Here is a 21,599-nt window from a genome sequence, read left to right on the forward strand (position 1 = left end):
ATGTGACTACTGTGGACCTTTATGTACACATAAAATTCAAGTGCAGGAATTATTCAGGGCTTGGAGGTCCACAGGCTACTTGTGAATGAATCACATGATACCTAAGAGCCATCTTGCTAAATTTAGTTTCTATGTATTATAAACAAAGGTTTTTGTGCTTAATGAAAATGAACTATAGCTGTCCTTTTAGTTCTTAGGGATTAGCTAGGATATAGATTTTTTAAATAGTAGAATTGACTCAGAGTACAATATGTTACAAAAATTTTTGTTGATTTTCTTTATAGAAACTCAGCTAATATTATAGATTCAATGTATTGGTTTTGTTCTTGGAATGCCAAAGCATGAGATGAATTACAGTTACCTTTTTTCTTGGGCTTTTCTTTGTGAAAAGACTTGTTTATACAACAAAGCTAGGACTTGTTTATACATAAAGTCCCATGGAGTTGTTAGGAGTTTACTATACATAACTATTCACACATCCAGCTAAGAGCTAAAGACAACTTTGCACTTAAATTTGGAGAGCTGCAGGAATTCAATGTTCACTACTCTATAAGAATGAGGTGTTTTCATCCTAGCTCCTGAATATCTAATTTTTCATATATTCTGGTAGAAATGTTCTAGTCCAACTGCTTTTTATTAAATCTTTTAAATTCAACATTCTTATCATCATGAAAAAAAAAATTCTATCAAATAATTTCTACAAGGTAAGATTCTTTTTCTTAATTGAAATATAGTTGATTTACAACGTTGTATTACTTTCTGCTATACAGCAAAGTAGTTCAGTTATGCATATTCATATTCTTTTCCATTATGATTTATCACAGGACCATGAATATAGTGCCCAGTGCTATAAAGTAGCTTGCTGTTTATCCACCCTGTATATAGTAGCTTGTATCTGCTAGCCCCAAACTCTCACTCCTTCCCTCCCCCACACCCCCATGGCATCCCAAGTGTGTTCTCTCTATGAGTCTGTTTCTGTTTCATACATAAGTTCATTTACGTCATATTTTTTTAACTAAAAAATTTTTACTGGAGTATAGTTGATTTACAACATTGTGTTCCAGGTATACAGCAAAATGAATCAGTTATATATAGGTGTGTGTATATATATATATCCAGCATATATATATATATATATACCTCCAGCATTGCAAGCGGATTCTGCTGCAAATTATTGCTATTTTTCTTTAGAGAAACTAAACTATCATTATAAGTCAGTTTATCAGGTTTGGTCTTGGAATGCCCAAGGCCTGTATGTAATTTCACCCAACTCTGGTTAGTCCTGGTCCACAAATTCCAGAACTCAGGAGACCAAAGACACTTAGGGAACCTCATCAAACATTCACGTGCATCACAAGATGATGTGGACCGGTCAGTTCCCTCTAGAGTAAGGATCTCAGAGCACTTCCTTACACCCACATGCAAGGATTGGGATGAACCTCCCGGGGTCTGAAAGATGCCAGCCCAGCAAATATTTCTGCACACAGAAAAAGTCAAGGAACTGTCATTTTGAGAATTACTAAAAATAGTTGTAAATCATTACCTAGACCATTTGAAACAAGAAATCCTTTCTCAGCGATACAACTGTTACTGTTCAAGCTTGAAAGATCACCCACTATTTGATGCTTGTGAAAAATGTACAAGTGAAACTAGGTCTTCACTGGGGAAAAAAAAAAACAGAAAAAGGAAACTTTAGTAACAAGTTAAACAAAGCTCTTGTTTGGTACACAAACATAAACTAGATAAAGAGCAGGAAAATGGGATTATGTATTTAAGGCTTAGTTGAAAAAGAGAGGTGTCTGGCTGTGTAACTGGGAAATGAGAATTCATCTTTAACAACAAATCTACAACCCTAATTATACAAGAGTTATACCTTGGCATTTTTGATAGTCTATGAATTTCATAAACCCCTCCATTATACTGAGAGTACATTTCTCCATTGATGTCAAAAGTTTCTTACTATATCCCATACAGGGAGGGAATCATACAAACTTTGAATAAGAAATTTAAGGGATTACTAGAACAGCTTGCTCATGAATACCTGTCTACTTTGGTGACAAATATGATATATTAGAGGTAAATAGACACAGAAGAGGAAATACTGCTCCTTCATATGTAAGGCTCTAAGAATCTATGTGGGAACAAAATGAGGAAATTATTATCTTTCAAATTTGTCATTGTAAGATAACCCATCTTGCTTAGAAAAGCTCATTTTTAATTGTTCTTTGGGGGCAGAAGACCCTCTAGTAGTCAGCAAACATAGACTTGAGGAAATTGTCCATGGCAGGAGGTTGTGAGAATCTGGCCATTGGCAATGTTAAGCATAAGGGTTGGACAATCGCTTATCAAGATAGTGTAGAATATTTAAACATTAAATGGAAGACTGGCTTTGACAACTTTTAAGGTCCTTTTAGTCTTAAGGTGATCAGTCCTGGGTGTTCTTTGGAAGGAATGATGCTAAAGCTGAAACTCCAGTACTTTGGCCACCGCATGCGAAGAGTTGACTCATTGGAAAAGACTCTGATGCTGGGAGGGGTTGGGGACAGGAGGAAAAGGGGATGACAGAGGATGAGATGGCTGGATGGCATCACCGACTCAATGGATGTAAGTTTGAGTGAACTCCGGGAGTTGGTGATGGACAGGGAAGCCTGGCATGCTGCAATTCATGGGGTTGCAAAGAGTCGGACACGACTGAGTGACTGAACTGAACTGAACTGAGTCTTGCTGCTGCTGCTGCTAAGTCGCTTCAGTCATTTCTGACTCTGTGTGACCCCATAGACAGCAGTCCATCAGGCTCTGCCGTCCCTGGGATTCTCCAGGCAAGAACACTGGAGTGGGTTGCCATTTCCTTCTCCAATGCATGAAAGTGAAAAGTCAAAGTGAAGTCGCTCATTCATGTCCAACTCTTAGCGACCCCATGGACTGCAGCCTACCAGGCTCCTCCATCCATGGGATTTTCTAGGCAAGAGTACTGGAGTGGCTTGAGGTTCTATGATTCTAAGGCCTGCCTCTGTGTATTGTGAATACTGCCTGGTTGAAGGCAACTACCCATAATCCTTTCTAAGCTACCAAATAAGCCTTAAATGTCATATGGCAGGGTCCTATTACCATTTCACCAAGAGTGTTTCCAAATAATGTGAAAGTCAAATAAGGGAGAGTTAGGAGAATATCTCTCCTTTTTAGCAGGCACTACCTGATGTGGCAGAAATGAAAAAGTAAATGTTAATAGTCTCTGAAGATGGATTTGCATATGTCGATAATGACTATACCAAAACTAAAATAAGTTTCATTCTTTCTGATTTTTCTCCTACTGTTTTCCTCCTTCTGTACTGCATTTTCCCCATTGCTTATGAGAAAAGTAATCAGACTGTCATTCTAGCACCTGCCTTCCAAATAAAGGTATATTTTATCATCCACAGACATTCATTATAATGGAAATACCAAAGCAAATAATAAATATGGTTAAAGCTTTGGAAGACTCAAATTAACTGAATTCTTTTATCAATGTCTGATAAAATTTGCTTCCCAGCTGCTCTCCAAGAAAGAAAGAACCAACTATTGTTCAAGTCCTACTACAATTTATAATGAAAGTTAGTGGGAAAAAAAAGATTTTACAGCCAAGTATTCAGAAATTCTTCAATTTCTGAAGAATTGGGTACTTCAATTGGGTACTTTCCTTGGGCTCCTGTGCCATTATTGTTTTTATATATAATTTTATTTTCTTTCTTTACCATTCAACTTTGAATTTCAATGGAAAATGAATATCCTTTCATACCATCATTGGAACCTTAAAAAATGTTTGTGAAAAGAGAACACAAACAGTGCCTATTCTATGATCCTAAGAAAATTGCCCACTTAAAGGCAGCTATGGCAATTCACAGACCTTCATTTAGCGCTGATAAATGATTTACAAAAGTGGAACAGTGCTTTGCAGCAACTTTAGAAAAGATGTAAAGGCAAAAAAACTGATTTAATTTCTAAAGAGATAGTATGTCCCTTTTAGAGAAAAGGATTAGCTTCCAAATGAATGAACTTCTTATGTATGAAAAGAGATAAATTCTAACAATGGGCTAGCCTGTTAGAACCTGCTCCTCTTAAGCAGGACAAAAACAGGCACCACAATGCTACAGCACAAACCCTTGACTAGAAAGCATTGTGAGGAAAACATGTCTTTTCATTAACAAATAAAATCTTTCTCTACCCCTATTAAAGGTATGCATATTTCAATTTAACAGAAGTGGGAGTTCTATGGTGAACATGTAGCACAATAATTGAGTTTGGTAAAAGGAGGCTTGAAACATAGTGTTAGAATGGAGTAAAATGAAGACTGAATATTTCAAACCCTTGCCCAATAATATATATATCGCAGGATTGTAAGCAGTGGAAAAGCTCTACAATCTATTCTTTGGTCTATACTTGAACACTAGAGAAAACAGGTCTTGTAAGAAAGCATGAGCAATAAAATAGATAGGTATAGAGCAGAAACAATTATGATTAAAGAATGAAAATCAGCCACAGGAGACTTCTCTCTTCCCAGTCAGCCTGTTGCCTGAAATTCTTCCTATCAGAACTCATTCCTTTAGGCCCTGAATATCGTTTTAGGTTCAAGAGCTCCCTACAAAAAGGGACTTAAGCTCAGAAACCGAAAATCCTTAAATTATTAGCAGCAAACATATCAGCAGGGATTATAACCATCTGTTCTCAATTTTAGAACTGTACTCAGAGTTGCCTAAAGAAGGAAGTAGCTTTCTGGTGGAGGGAAAGGGAATGTCTAAAGAGAGGGAAGGAGCCAAAGATAAACTGTCCCTACTTCACTAAGGTGCCAAGTAACTGGCTGACAAACCTGGAAAAAATGCATGGGGCCAATGCAAATTTCATAACAAAACTGCATTTAAGTACACTGTATGGTAATCATGTGTTTATATACATCTCTCTGATAGATTGTAAGCTCTTGCAGGGAAGAAACTATGGCTTAAATTTCTTTGAATCCCTATTAACTGGCATATAATAGGTTTTCAATTGATATGTGTTAATTTTTTTCATTCAGCCAATATATATTCAATGGAACATGGAGAACCTTAGTTATTGAGTTTAAGTCCACTTTCAAAACTTCCCAAGAAGAAAGGGTGCTAATTATTCATTTGAAGTGGGAATGGGGTACTTTTGTTTGTCACCAAGCAGGATTTGGGGCAGAACAGGGTTGAAAGATATTTAGCTTTGTCCAGAGCACTTTTGGACAAGTCACACTGGTAAATATGATGCTATGTAGAGAGTTACTGTAAGCCTAAGGCTTAAGGTTAGTCAGGGAGGGAAATGAGAATAAAGATGAAGATGATGATGATAAATAATCAAAATAATAGTAGTAGTTAATATTGATTAGCACTTACTATGTACCAGGTGCTGTTCTAGGCACTGTATAAATATTAATTCATTGGATTTACACAAGAACCCATAGTATTTTAGTTGCTAAATCGTGTCCAACTCTTGCGACCCCATGGACTATAGCCCTCCACGATCCTCTGTCTGTGGGATTTCCCAGGCAAGAATACTGGAGTGGGTTGCCATTTCCTTCTCCAGGGGATCTTCCCAACCCAGAGACTGAACCCAGGTCTCCTATATTACAGGCAGCCTCCTGCATTGCATGTGGATTCTTTACCAACTGTGCCACCAGGGAAGCCCCATAAGAACCCTATAAGGTAGGTATAACTATTGCTGTCATTTTACAAATTAGAAAACTGAAGCTTAAGTAATTTACCCAAGAATTCTATAGCAGTCTGACTCCAGAGTCACCATCCTAACCCTTAAATGACCCTGGGGAGTAGGATTTTTGAGAGATCTACTTTGGCCAAATATCTTCAGTGTGTTACTTAAATAATATTGATGTTTCAAACCAATTTGTCTGTCCTTGAAGAGTTCCTCAGGATGAAGGTTGGTATGGACTCAAAGTGAGTCATTTCAAGGGTATTCTGTTCTTGAATGGATTATTTGTCCTCTTCCTCTGAGAAGCCTAGCAGTTTTGGCAATGGGTGAATATAGGAAGATTGGCCCCTTTTCCCACGCCTGGCATCAATAAGTTCAGGGCATGTAGGAGTAGAGAATATTTTTAGATTCTTATTGGTGCAATGTAAAATCTATCTGTACCTTGGAAATTCTGATGCCTCCTAGGGGCATTTGTGGGCCACTGCAGGTGTTAACAAGTCTTAGAAGTGAAAGTCAATCAGTCCTGTCCAACTCTTTGTGACTCCATGGGCTATAGTCCATGGAATTCTCCAGGCCAGAATTCTGGAGTGGGTAGCCTTTCCCTTCTCCAGGAGATCTTCCCAACCCAGAGATTGAACCCAGGTCTCCCACATTGCAGGCGGATTCTTTACTAGCTGAGCTACAAGGGAAGCCCAAGAATACAGGAGTGGGTAGCCTATCCCTTCTCCAGGGGATATTCCCGACCCAGGAATCGAACCTAGGGTCTCCTGCATTACAGGCAGATTCTTTACTGCCTTAACTTAGAAACTCCCCTGAATAAATTTGCAAATGGAGATAACAGGAAAGTATGTAAATACATTCTAATTAAAGATTTGCTCTTTGTGAATAGCCTCCCTTTTGTTATCTGTTCTCTGGTAAGGATAGATAGTAATACTGTGTAATGTGATGGCTTTTACAGTTAGTTTTAATTTATAAAGAATGGTAAGTCAAACATTGTACATAACCTAATGATTCAGGTCAAAGTTAAGATTCAGGCTGTTGGCTTATTTCCATTTTTTTAATGTACAAAACTTTGTATGCCCCAAAGCTTTGATTTGTATATCTAAATGGCAGTTTTTCTGTGCCATTGTGCATGCTATTTATCAGAAGAAATCAGTAGCTGAGGTACTATTCGGAAGCATGAATCCACATACACAGAATTTCCAAATGCTACTAGATCTATGTATTCCCAACTGTGGACATTAATTTTACGATTTCCTAAAGATGTATTTCAGTAGACCTTTGTTTTGTAGTATGACATCTAGAACTGAGAACTAACTAAAATCAAGTTCTGTGGTTTATCTTTCAACATACCACATGGCCCTTGCTGAGAAATTAGATGATTGGTCAAAACAAAGCAAAACATACAAAATCAAACCTTCCAAACCCAGTATCCGCAGAAAAAAAGGCAGAAACTTCTCCAGGACAGAGAAAAGCTTTTTGGACCTTCCAAATCAAGTTCAAAATACTTTTGAGTTAAAAAATGTTAATAAAGTAACCTATTTTAAAAGCCAAGTGAAAGATTTTAAAATATTCCCATTGTTTTAAAATGTACTATTAGCTCAACTGTGTTTTGTTAAGTGAGCACTTTAGTTTAAATTTTGGGTTCTTCAGTAAATTTTAGGTACAATTTCCTCTTAGCTTTCAGAGTGATGATTTCCTAGAATAAAGAAAATCTCTCTTTGTGAGTCCAGGGATAAGGACTACTTTTATTTATAACCATGGGCAGGATCAATGCAGGATCTTTTGGAAAACCACGTTATCAGAATACTTTTCTTTGCATTTTTCTCTAATTAACAAATAATATTCTTTCTATTGGATAAAATTGTGATAAACTTTGAAATGCACCCGCCCCCCATAAAGAGAGACTAAGTGTTCTGGCTAACATACTTTTCTAGATTATATCTGCTTTTTTTTCTTTTTAATTGAAGTATAGTTGCTTTACAATGTTGTATTCATTTCAGGTGTACACCAAAGTGATTCAATTATATATAAATATATATATATTCTTTTTCAAATTATTTTCCATTATAGGTTATTACAAGATATTAGATATAGTTCCCTGTGCTATACAGGAGGTTCTTGTTGTTTATCTGTTTTATATATAGAATTTGTATCTGTTAGCCCAAAACTCCTAATCTATCCCTCCTCTACTTTTCCTTTGGTAACTATAACTCATATGTCTGTGAGTCTGTTTCTGTTTTGTAATAAGTTCTTTTGTATCTTTTTTTATATTCCACATATAAGCAATATTATATTGTATTTGTCTTTTTCTGACTTATTTCACTTAGTATGATAATCTCTAGGTCCATCCATGTTGCTGCAAATGGCATCATTTTATTCTTTTTTATGAGTAATCAGATCAGATCAGATCAGTCGTTCAGTCGTGTCCGACTCTTTGCGACCCCATGAATCGCAGCATGCCAGGCCTCCCTGTCCATCACCAACTCCCAGAGTTCACTCAGACTCACATCCATCAAGTCAGTGATGCCATCCAGCCGTCTCATCCTCTGTCGTCCCCTTCTCTTCCTGCCCCCAATCCCTCCCAGCATCAGAGTTTTTTCCAATGAGTCAACGTTTCGCATGAAGTGGCCAAAGGACTGGAGTTTCAGCTTTAGCATCAGTCCTTCCAAAGAAATCCCAGGGCTGATCTCCTTCAGAATGCACTGGCTGGATCTCCTTGCAGTCCAAGGGACTCTCAAGAGTCTTCTCCAACACCACAGTTCAAAACATCCATTCTTCGGCACTCAGCCTTCTTCACAGTCCAACTCTCACATCCATACATGACCACAGGAAAATCCATAGCCTTGACTAGACGAACCTTTGTTGGCAAAGTAATGTCTCTGCTTTTGAATATGCTATCTAGGTTGGTCATAACTTTCCTTCCAAGGAGTAAGCGTCTTTTAATTTCATGGCTGCAGTGACCATCTGCAGTGATTTTGGAGCCCAGAAAAATAAAGTCTGACACTGTTTCCACTGTTTCCCCATCTATTTCCCATGAAGTGATGGGACCAGATGCCATGATCTTCATTTTCTGAATGTTGAGCTTTAAGCCAACTTTTTCACTCTCCACTTTCACTTTCATCAAGAGGCTTTTGAGTTCCTCTTCACTTTGTGCCATAAGGGTGGTGTCATCTGCATATCTGAGGTTATTGATATTTCTCCCAGCAATCTTGATTCCAGCTTGTGTTTCTTCCAGTCCAGCATTTCTCATGATGTACTCTGCATGTAAGTTAAATAAGCAGGGTGACAATATACAGCCTTGACAAACTCCTTTTCCTATTTGGAACCAGTCTGTTGTTTCATGTCCAGTTCTAACTGTTGCTTCCTGACCTGCATACAAATTTCTCAAGAGGCAGATCAGGTGGTCTGGTATTCCCATCTCTTTCAGAATTTTCCACAGTTTATTGTGATCCTGACAGTCAGAGGCTTTGGCATAGTCAATAAAGCAGAAATAGATGTTTTTCTGGAACTGTCTTGCTTTTTCCATGATCCAGCAGATGTTGGCAATTTGATCTCTGGTTCCTCTGCCTTTTCTAAAACCAGCTTGAACATCAGGAATTTCACGGTTCACATATTGCTGAAGCCTGGCTTGGAGAATTTTGAGCATTACTTTACCAGCCTGTGAGATGAGTGCAATTGTGTGGTAGTTTGAGCATTCTTTGGCATTGACTGAGTAATATTCCATTGCATATGTATATTTATATATACATATACACACCACATCTTCTTTATCCATTCATCTGTTGAAGAACATTTAGATTGCTTCCATCTCTTGACTGTTGTAAATACTGCAGCTATGAATACTGGGGTGCATGTATCTTTTTGAATTAGAGTTTTCATCTTTTTTGGATATATGCCCAGAAGTGGGATTACTGGTTCATATGGTAAGTATATTTTTAGTTTTTTAATGAACCTCCATACAGTTTTCTATAGTAGCTGCACCAATTTACATTCCCACCAACAGTGTAGGAGGGTTCCCATTTCTCCACATCCTCTCCAGCATTTATTGTAGACATTTTAATGATGGCCATTCTAACTGCTGTGAGGTAATACCTCATTGCGGTTTGATTTGCATTCTCTAATAATTACCGATGCTGAACATCTTTTCACGTGCCTGTTGGCCATCTGTATGTTTCTTTGGAGAAATGTCTACTTAGGTCTTCTGTCCATATCTGCATTTTATTATCAATGAACTATTTCACAACTCCATAAGCTGTAGAAAATTAACGATAATGCAAATAGTTCTTCTCCACAGAAATGCAAGTCAGTTGTGTCTGACAGTGCAGTTGAACAATTCTTATCATATTGACCTGTTTTGCACCTCTTTGTAAATCTATTTATTTGCCAATGTATGTGTGGTTTTTTAAATTTTTCTTTGAAGCAGTAGTAAGGTCTTACTGTCCCCTTATTAATTACTGAGTTAAATAAAATTTTTGACATGTATTTATTTTATATCTGTGTGAATCATGACTTTACTCTTTAAAAGAATATCCTTAAATATTGCCATTTCTTATCCTCCACATGTTACCTAAAGTTCTTCCATGTAGACTACTTAAGAATATACTTCTAAAAGTGGAATTTCAACATGCTATATGTAGTTAAATGGGTTTTGAATGTCTCATATCTTTACAAGATTAATTCTACTAGCTTTGTTTTTTTCCGTTTCATCAGGCACTTCATCTCTCCTGTGGAAACTGTAATAAATATTTCAGCCATAAAAGTGTAAATAGCATTAAACTAAAAACTATGATGCCTAGGAGGCTTATGAAGATTACATTTAGATAAAATCAAACTATCACCAATTTAGGTGATTTTTTTTCTATCCTTACTTCATTACATAGAACCATCTCTTATTTGCTTTTCGTTTTCAATGAGCTTTACGTATTATTTCTGACTACAGGGTTTTAAAAATGATGTCTGTCCAACAGACTTACTTATTTGGATAAATCCTACAAATGAATACTTAGGTTACATGCATAATCTGGTTTCAGATTTGCATGTGTACAATGGAAATAAAGCAAGGCACTCTGATTTTAAGACATTTATTTTGGTATATCTATGGAATTACCTCAAAATGTCAAGTTAGCTCCTTTTCTACAGTTACAATTTCTTCAAGGTACAGAGCAAGAGAAGACTGACAAATACCATTAGATTCTTGCTGCCGTTCTTGTTTATAGGCAGACTTTGATTTTACTTAAAGACTATATATGAAACTACCTTAGTATACAGATTCGACATTTGAAATCTGTTTCAAGCCAGATTGCTACCTGGTTACTGTGTTGAGTTACTGAAACAGTTGCTACATAGCCATGTGATCCACTTCATCTCTGTTCTTCATTTGATCTCAGTTAAGTCTTGTTTTCATAAGTTAACTTTGCACTTATCTTTTTATATTTAAGCTTTTCCAGGGTCACAAGGCAAGCCAGTGGCAAAACAGGGAACAAAACTCCCAAGAGAATCCAAAAATATTAGAGGCTTCCATCTTGGAACAGTGATGTCATCAGGAAGATTTTTTTTTTCCTTCCCACAAACACCTAAAATAACTTCTTAGGATAAACTTTCTTGAGGGGTAAAAAGGATAATTTCAAATTTTTATCTAGTTAATTTGAATAATTTTAGAAAGAAAGAGCTAAAGTGGAGTTAACAGTATATAACTTCTATGCTGTTAAAACTATTAACACAACAATTGTCAGACAAGAACCTGAGAAATTAAGTGAAGGGAAATACTAGAACTCATTTTGTGAGCAACTTATCTGTCAAGCAGCATTTGACACAAGAATGAAGGAAGGTCTTGTGGGGTTTTGTTCAGTGTCTTTTAGGATTTAGATGGGTTTTTATAATTAGTAGAAGACCAGGTAAATTCTATTAGAAATGCTGTGGGGGATTATTAAGTACTTTTCACTTGCTCAATGTGTTCACATAGCTTCTGGTTATTTTAAAGAAAATTCCTTGTCGCAGACTATTTTGCATTCTCTTACAATTTTAATTCATTCTACTTCACATTTCTCACTGTTTTTCCTCTTTTCTTGACAGTTCTGTTTAACTGTCACTCAGTATTCTATACAGTGCAGAGGGTGTTACAAAAGTTGACTTGTTTAAGATAAATGAGCCCCTGATTGTCGTACAAGAAGCCAATTGCTAGGGCATGTTTTCTTCCATAGTTTTTTTTTTTTTTTTCGTTAAATTAATTCATTCAAATGCTTCTTTTCACATTGGAAAATTGCTTGTTTCTAGGTGAACCATGTAAAACATAGTCTTCATTACTGAATATGTTCATGTGAATGATCAAGGTGGAAATACTGATATATTAAAACTTATGCTTATTGGATAACTCTATCAGAATGTCATTACCAAATCTGTGGTCATTTGTACACATCCAGAAACAACAACTGCAGCTACTGAAAGAACTGGTTTGCCTCAATACCCATCCATCCAAAGCTAGTGCTTTTTAAAACAGTCCCAGCTAATGACTGGGACTTGAAAAGAAATATATTCATTTTGTAAAGTTCCTTTATAACCAGCCATAGGTTGGTTTGTTTTTCAGCTTTTGATTTTTTCCTACTGAGATTATATTCACATAGCATAAAATGTATCATTTTAACTATTTTAAAGTATACAATTCAGTAGTTTCTAGTATATCCAAAAAAAATTATGCAGTCATTGCCATTATCTCATTCCAAGGCATTCCCATTACTCCAAAAAGAAAATCTGTGTCCATTAAGCAGTTACTGCCCATTCCTCCCTAAGCTCCAACTCCTAGCAACCACTAACCTACTTTGTCTTTATGGATTTGTCTCTCCTGGACATTTCATATAAAAGGAATAATACAGTATGGGGCCTTTTGTGTCTGGCTTCTCTCACTCAGCTAATGTTTTCAAGGTTCATTCTTGTTGTAGCATGTATCAGTACTGCATTCCTTTTTATGGTTGGATAATACTCTGTTGTATGGATATACCACACTTTGTTTATTCATTCATCAGTTGATAAACACTGGGTTGTTTCCACCTTTTGGCAAGAATAAAGCAACTATGAATATTCAGGTACAAGGTTTTGTGTAGACATTTGTTTTCCATTCACTTGGGCAGATACTAAAGAGTAGAACTGCTGGGTCATAAAATAATTCTGTTAAACTATTTGAGGACCTGCCAGACAGCAGCAGCACCATTTTACATTCCTACCAGCAGGGTGTGAGGGTTCCAATTTCTCTGCATCCTCATCAAAACTTGTTATTATTTGTGTTTTTCATTATAGTCATTCTAATAGATGTGAAGAAGTATTTCATTGTAGTTTTGATTTGCATTTTCCTAATGACTAAGAATTTCAAACATCTTTTCATGGGCTTATTAGGCATTTTCATATCTTCTTTGGAAAAAATACCTGTTTAAACCTTTGCCCATTTTTAAATTGGGTTCTTTTCTTAGCATTATGTGGATAAATATGACATAAAGAGAATAAACTTTGGAATTAGATACATGGGGTTTCCAATCCCTGCTCTCAGTAACCTTGGATAAATTCCTTAATAACAAGCCACAGTGTCCTACCTATAAATAGTACTGGCTCCATGTATTTGAGAATTAAAAGAGAAAATGCATGTAGATGTGTGACACAATCAATCAAGAGCAGTCATTATTATTGATTTTTAACATTATCTGAAATAAATCCCTTATTTTTAAAATTCTATTGATTAATTCATTCATATATTAACTGGTGATATTTTGAACCCACTATGTGTTTGATATTTTGATTATTCCATCATCTGCCTTTAAAGAATCAGAGAGTTTAGCAGATAGGAAAAGCTGGATATGTACGCAAATGATACAGTGAGGTAAATATTTTAATTGCGAGAGGTACAGGGAACTCTTGGAGGTCTGACTAATGATTGGGGCTTTGTGTCTAGGCCACTAATAACCTATTTGTTTGAAAAAATAGGTTGTAATTCTTTACTTCACATGTTAGTGAAGTTAAGTGCCAAAACAGAACCCACAGAGTGAAATTCCCTTTTTATTAACTATGAGAACTGGCAAATGAGAATTAGCGGCTAAATATACTACAATTATGATCTTTAGCCCTTATTCAGAATAATGGAAATACTAGGATCCCATGTTTTCTTTAATCTTAATGCCTACTCAGGCCTTACGGGGGAAACAATGAAACCAATGCCCTTCAGGAATTCTGAGAGCTGACTGAGCCAGCTAAATTACATGCCTGGTACTAATGCCCTTAGAGATGCAAAAATAGAAGGCCAAGGACACTTGGTCATTGTTTACTTTTATAAATTTAATAACTGTATCTATAAAATATTTACTAGTGGAAAAATAATCATTTTTCCATTTCCACATATATTGTAGTTTTTGAAACTACAATATATTGTAGTTTTTGAAGCCATAATTTTCTCTGCTTTTTCTATCTAGATAGCTAGAGCAAAGAGTTTTAAAGATACCAAAATTTCATCTTATTAAGAATTAACTAATACTATACTGTTTCTATGGAGAAGGCAATGGCACCCCACTCCAGTACTCTTGTCTGGAAAATCCCATGGACGGAGGAGCCTGGAAGGCTGCAGTCCATGGAGTCGCTGAGGGTCGGATATGATTGAGCGACCTCACTTTCACTTTTCACTTTCATGCATTGGAGAAGGAAATGGCAACCCACTCCAGTGTTCTTGCCTGGAGAATCCCAGGGATGGGGGAGCCTGGTGGGCTGCCGTCTATGGGGTCACACAGAGTCGGACACGACTGACGTGACTTAGCAGAATACTGTTTCTATACCCCCACATGTGTACTATTTCATTCCATTAAATATTTACATTGCTAAGATATAATATGACTGTAGTTCCAGTTATAGTATTAAGGTTTTGAATGCTAAGACTTAGACACTTTGCTGTTCTCACTATTTGAAATGACTCTGAAGTTTCTCCACCTTGTGGAATAATTATTATATATATTATATCATATATTGTATATATTCATATATTATATATTCATATATTATATATATGAATATATATATACATATACATACACACACGTGTGTATGTGTGTGTATTTTAACTTTGTATGTTTGGTCACTAAAATTCACCTCATAAGAGGGAACAGGACTTAAATTACAACTTATCTTCCACTGAATGTAATTGTTTTAAGACAAATTGAAGTACGTTTCCAGCTCTTACAAAATTGGCAAGACACAAGTGAAATACCACAGAGATACGAGACCTGGGGTTGTGAACCAGAAGTCAGATATCTGTAACTTCAGCTTCTTTCCATGTAGCTTCACCCTCCACTCACTCCATTATACTAACAATTGAACAGGGAGACTAGGCTTTCCAGACACACAGATCTGATCTAGGCTTCCAACTATCTATGAGATGGACCTTCCAAATGCTACAGCACTGAAAAGGAATTAGTCTTAAGAAAATTTGCAAAGTGATATGTTAAACTCATTTTTGTACCTTTACAATACTCAAAATTTGACCTAAATATACATGTGATTCATTTTCTTCAAAGCATATTCATGAAAAGTTGAATGTACAAAATATAGTATTTGGAGAATCAACCTTATTTTCCTATTGGCTTGTATTTTATTTTCAGAGATGTCAGCTCTCACACTAACATCTTAGCTTTCCAGTATTTTTATCCTTTAACCTCTCTGTTAAGCAGTCCAAAGCCCATAAACAAATACTTAAATGTTCTGGGGAACCTTTGAAAGGAACTTCACAGGGAATTGCTTTCCTGAGTGCAAAAATTATTTTGTAACACTTCTAATTCTTAAGTCTTCTGGTTTCCTAATCGTCAAATAAAAAGAGTAATCTTAGGCAACGTTTGCCATTAAAATAGAGTATGTCTTACTGTTTAGAGGGAAAATAAGGCTAGATTCATTTGCAGTCTTATGGTCAAAACACCAACAATTTCCGACCATGAACATATTTTCCTGACTTGTCCTGCTACTAGGAAACACAAGGTAGTAATGAAGTATAAAGAACATTCTGTACACCTTCTATTATTGTATCTGTAGTTACTCATTGCCAAGGGACTACTGGCAAAGCTATACCATACTAACATAGGAACACTGAAATAAGAACATTAAGATTTTGAAATGAGTTGAGAATAGTCTCACACTAACTGTGTCAAGTTGGCAGTTTCTATTTTGTTAATTTTAGGAACAACATTGTGTCCCCGTTGGTGATAGGATTACCCATTCCTCCATGTGACGCATCAAGGGTGTGAGGTTGCTGCTGCCTTTCATTAGCTGTGAAAATGATTTAGGGCTGGAGATGGAAGTAAAGAATGGTAGGTCCAGAAATCCCTCTTTCTAGTAAAACCAAAGATACTCAACAAAGATGAGTCACACACTCCAAAAGATAGGTACTTCTAAATTATTTTCTTTGTAGATTTTCCAGACTTGTTTTTACTCTTTCTTGCCTTTGGACCATTTCACTAATGAATAGAAGAGAAGAGAGAACCAATGATAATTTCAGATTCAACATTAAAATGCAGATGACTTGGATAGATTACCTATTCCTATGAAAAGAGTCTCTTTAGTGAAAGCTTTTTCCTTGGTAGCATATTGAGGGTAGAGGTGGGGTACAGTAAAAAGAACTCTGAATGTAGAAATTACTACCACTGTGACGATAAGCAGGTAAATTAATCTCTCTGTACCTCAGTTTCCCTTATCTGTGAAACAGTATTGACAATGCTCATCTTCCAGAATTGTAGTAAGGATCAAGGGGAAAAAAATGCATGGGAACGGGCTTTATAAAATGTAAAAATTAAGAGCTTTTGGTGGTGGAAATAGTCTTTGCTCTCTTATGTCATTGCTCAGTTTATTTATTTATTTTTTATTTTTTAGCCATGCACACTGACCTGCATCTTCTGCGATAAAAGCACAGAGTCCTAACCACTAGACCACCAGAGAATTCCCTTTGCTTGGTTTAGATTCCATGATCCATGATGATTATTAATTACTTGAGTCTACCTCCACCTCTCTTGCCCTCATGTCCTGTCTATGCTCTTTTTTACTCTGTTCTTGACATATTATCAACTCTGTATAGATTAAATTTTTACAGTACAAAAACAACAAAAAAGGATGGACGATGAATTTAACCTGAGCTCTACTCTTCATTAACCTTTGGGAAGTCAGTTAACATTCCCAAGCCTCAGTTCCTCATCTAAGAAACAAAGTGATGACGACACTCCACCCAGTTATTGTGAAGATTAAATTCAATAACACCTGTAACATGACAGCACGAAACCCGGCACACAGTAAGTGGTAACTGTTAGTAGTAGTGTTTATAATCCATGATAATTATTTTTTTCTCTGCTGAGAACTCAGACCTGACACTAATTTACAAATGTTCATTTCCAAATATACATGTATGTTTGCTATAAAAATATGTTAAAATTTTGAATATTCTTATTTAATAACCTTATTGTTTTTAAAACCTATGTTCTTTGCCTTAATATCTTGAAGAGCCAAGAGCTTTCAAATTAATACATATTCACAGTACAGCAAAGAATTTTTAAAAAGAATATAAAACTATGGCCTTAAATCTGTCCTGAATTTATAAAATATGACATATAAGAGATACAAATATAAATATGTGAATAAAAGTCTTCAGATTCAGAGGGAGAACAATGTTTGTAATGACGTTATATGAATGATTCTGCTACCTGACTTACATAGCTAGTAGCTAAGTAATATCTTTCTCAAACCTCACTCTATGGTTCCACAAGTTTTGATGTTTACCTTCAGATTTAGAACACATTAGTCAAAACTCTTATAAAAAAGAGTTTCTGGTTACAAAAGAAAAATCCACCTTAACCTTAGTGTAACTCAAGGCATTTAAACAATTCTCCACAGCATTCTAAGGCCTGTGTGTTATCCAATGAATGGTATTTTAGTAAAACAATGAAATATTCCATGTTCCTTCTTATTACCATCCATCATCCCACAGCTGTAAAATCGCCAACTGCTAGGAAAAAGGGAACTAAATCAGTCCTTCCCAGCTGCACAGAGAAAAAGCTTAAGATCTCCCTGCCATATCATTTCTGGGATCCCAGCAGGCTGGAATCAGAGTACCATTTTCCGTGACATAACACCCCTGCTGCTGCTGCTGCTAAGTTCCATCAGCAGCAGTGTCCGACTCTGTGCGACCCCATAGACAGCAGCCCACCAGGCTCCCCCGCCTCTGGGATTCTCCAAGCAAGAACACTGGAATAGGTTGCCATTGCCTTCTCCAATGCATGAAAGTGAAAAGTGAAAAGGAAGTCGCTCAGTTGTGTCCGACTTTTAGCGACCCCATGGACTACAGCCTACCAGGCTCCTCCATCCATGGGATTTTCCAGGGAAGAGTACTGGAGTGGGGTGCCATTGCCTTCTCTGCAAAAAGCACCTACTCTATGATTATTCTTGTTGTTATTGGGAAAGAAGTGTCTGTAAGAGAAGTGGTAGAAAAGACAATACAAGATAACAATAGTGATGTAAATAGTGGCTACCGAATGTCAGGCACTGGGTATCCCGTTTTTAAGCCTCACAATAACTGTGTAAGGTAGACACTGATCTCATTTCCTTAAGGAAAATTTTCTTGCTGCAGTGGCAGCAGACTCGCTGTTTTTCATAGAACATGATTTCTATAATATGATCTATTAATAAAACCCCTCAGCTATAGGAGGACAAATAGGCTGACCATTAATGTCAGAACTAGGGCTTCTCACGAAGCCTCTAATACAGGCCACAAAGGAACCCCCAACACCATACAGTGCTTCCTTTAAAGTTTCCAAAATATTACAGTGGCGTGATGGGCAGGTTTTGGGGGGTTCCAACTTTCTTACACATGTAAATTCTTAAGAAAAAAGCTGTAAATATAAAGATGGGGAAGAATTTAGTTTAGAGCCACAAAGCCACCAATGTTTCTGCCCCATTTCACTATACGTTCTTTTTTGAGAAACACTGCTGAGTGTTAGCACTGTGGTTGAAAGAAATGATTCACTTACCACCATCCACCCTCCTTTATCCTCCTTGTGAATCTCATGAGCTCAGAGGCTGAAGACAAGGTTTTCTCTGTTTTCTCTCATCAGGGAACTCACTGAGTGACCTGGTGGCTGTCATGAGAGAGGCAGCCTAGTTGCCTGTGTCCCTTGCCACAGAGATGTGGCTGACTTTGTCATGTAGATGGAGAATTCCTTGGTTGGCCACTCCACCTACTTAGGTGGGTGTTAGACCTGTGAAATGAAACTTGCCAGTTTGGTCAGGGATGTGCCGCCCATTGTGTGAGAAGCCCTCTTTCTTGAGGCTGGAGGCAAGTTGAATCTGAGTGCTAATCACACAGTTGGCCATGCCTTTAATTTCTTGCAACCATTGTTTTTTGCAAATCTGGGCTGGTCTCAGGGATTAAGGCAATCAGGACTCCACTGAGAATACACAGGATGGATCAAGATCTTCAAGTGCAATTCCACCCTTTTGGCTCCATCGGCATCTTTGTCGAATCATAGTGAAGGCTCCCACATGCTCACATATAAGCATAGGACTTACATAGGCATAGGACTATGTAACGTTCTTGGCATAGGACTGGCAGAGATAAACACGAATGCCCTCTTTCATGAAGTGCTGCACAGCCCAGACATCCTTGTTACCATCACCACTGGCAAAGCCCTTGATCATCTGGCTGAAGATTATATAGAATGGTTGTATTTTAAGACTTCTGCCATCAGCAGACCAGGTCAGAAAGGGGCACTGAGGTGGCTCTGCCTTGCTGCTGGTACCGATAACATCTTACTTCAAATCTGAATATTGAGGCCTGCAGTGGCTCTGGGGCAGCAGTGGCTGAGGCTGAAGCACTGGGAATTGATGATGTCCCTACTGGATAGTGTATAAAGATGCTTGCTTTTATTGAGGGGCCACAGCTAGGCCTGGCTGTCCTTGCCCTCAGAAGCACAGAGGGATCCCTCTGGAGAGATAGTCACAGTGGTCAGGTAGTCTGGGGGGCTGATATGATTGGTCTTCAGTTTGCAGTTTACCAGGCTTCGTATCTTGACCAGCTTGTCCCAGGCACAGGAGACAGTGATGGGATTGCTGCTATTGAGTGAGAAGCATATGCAAGACACCCCTCTCAGTGGCTCTCACTCTAGACAGTGTACTTGCAAATACCCAGAATATATAATAAAAACTTCCGGGATTTTCTCTTCAGCCTTAGAAAATGTTGCTAGAATTGGCATAGGATTGGCAGAGATAATCTGCCAACTTGAAAGTTTATATTCAGAAGATTTACTTTAAAAAAAAAAAGAAAGAAAGAAGCTATTGCTTTTAAATGCATACCCATGAATGCTTTATAAGGCTCTTGAGAACTCTAGTAATTTAGTTTGGTTGATCAGAGTCATTCAGGTTGTCTCATAGGTCATGAGACAAATCAAATGTGGCCTATTCTGTGCCACTCATGTTTTGGGGGCCTCTAAGCTTGTATCCGTCCTCAGGACTCTACCCTGAAATTATCCTGTAAGGCTCAGGTTACAAGAGACAGTTGAAACAAGAGGCCAGTGTCGTAGTCTGTTTGGGCTGCTAGAAGCAAGTACTATAGACTGGGTGGATTATAAAAGACAGAGATTTACTTCTCAGAGTTTTGAAGGCTGAACGTCTGAGACCCAGGTGTCAGCCTGGTCAGGTACTGGTGAAAGCCTTCTTCCAAGTTGCAGACTGTTCACTGTGTCCTCACAGGACAGAAGGAGAAGCTAGCAAGCTGTCTGGCTTCTTCTTCTCAGGGCACTAGTCCCATTCATGAGGGCTCCACTCTCATGACCTAATCACTTCTCAAAGGCTCCATCTCTATGTACCATCACACTAGAACTAAGGGCTCAACAGAATTTGGGGGTGGGGACACAAACACCCAATACATTGCAGCCTGCAGGCTCTCCTTTCACTAATGCACCTAGATATAATGGCAGAAAGTTACTAACATCTTACCTCATACAGACCTGTTTTCAGTCTGGTTGACACGTCTCTAGAATATCTAGGTTACTTTCTATTTGACTAATACCTGAACCCAATTAACTTAGGTATAAAAAATTATTTCATCATTTATTTGAAACAATATTGATTCAAAAACCCATTAATGAGTAGAAACTAGTACATGTTTGTTGAATGAATATTGTACTTTCTTCCACTTGGGAACCCTAGATTCACTTCGAAGTAATAGCATTATTTCTATTCTTGTTACTTCCTGGCTGCTGTCCTAATCATTTCAGTTACCCCAGTGCTACTCTGCACCCTGCCAACTCAGCCCAGCTAACAAGATAATCAGGCTGGCTAACTGGTTCATGGTCTCTGGTGGCCCTATCCTATATCAGGGCTGGTAGAAAGAAGACAAATGTGTATGTCAATGCTTTAGGTAACAAAGTAAGGATATTCTGAAGCCTTTTATTTTTGATTTGGTTTGATTAGAAGTATCAGAAGAAAATATAAAATTAAAGAATTAGAATGCTCTCCTATTTCCCTATTCTCCATTCATGCCTCCACATGAATCCCAAATGGTACTTGCTGTCTGAGACACTCTGTGTCTTTTTTGGAAGAAGATGAGGTGAGGACAAATGGTGACAGTAATTTACATCCTCTCCCTATTCCTATGGTGCTATCATTCAACCAAATACCTGCTGAACACCTTCTTCTGGCTCAGGTAACACAATAGATCCTGAGAATACAAAGATCACACAGTGCCTGTCCTCCTAGGAGAGGCAAACAAGTAAAAGTTCACAGGAAAGTGCAATGAGAAGTGTGAGCCTAGAGGAAAGAGCATTTAAGTCTGCCTTAGGGTGAGAGGCCACTCTTAAGAGAGGAAAGTTATTATTCATTCTACTGGCTGGCAAGCAGAA

At 37.4% G+C, this 21,599-nt stretch overlaps 1 protein-coding gene across 8 annotated transcripts in view; it reads right to left on the reverse strand.

Annotated features, from left to right (window-relative positions):
- The window catches only part of NTN4 (netrin 4), a 130,005-nt gene that overhangs the window by 57,737 nt on the left and 50,669 nt on the right, over positions 1–21,599 (reverse strand). The gene's annotated exons all lie outside the window — the stretch shown is intronic.

Source organism: Bos grunniens, chromosome 5 (assembly GCF_055505025.1).
Source record: "Bos grunniens cultivar Pamir isolate PY7600 chromosome 5, Bosgru_T2T1.0, whole genome shotgun sequence".
Lineage (NCBI taxonomy): Eukaryota > Metazoa > Chordata > Mammalia > Artiodactyla > Bovidae > Bos > Bos grunniens.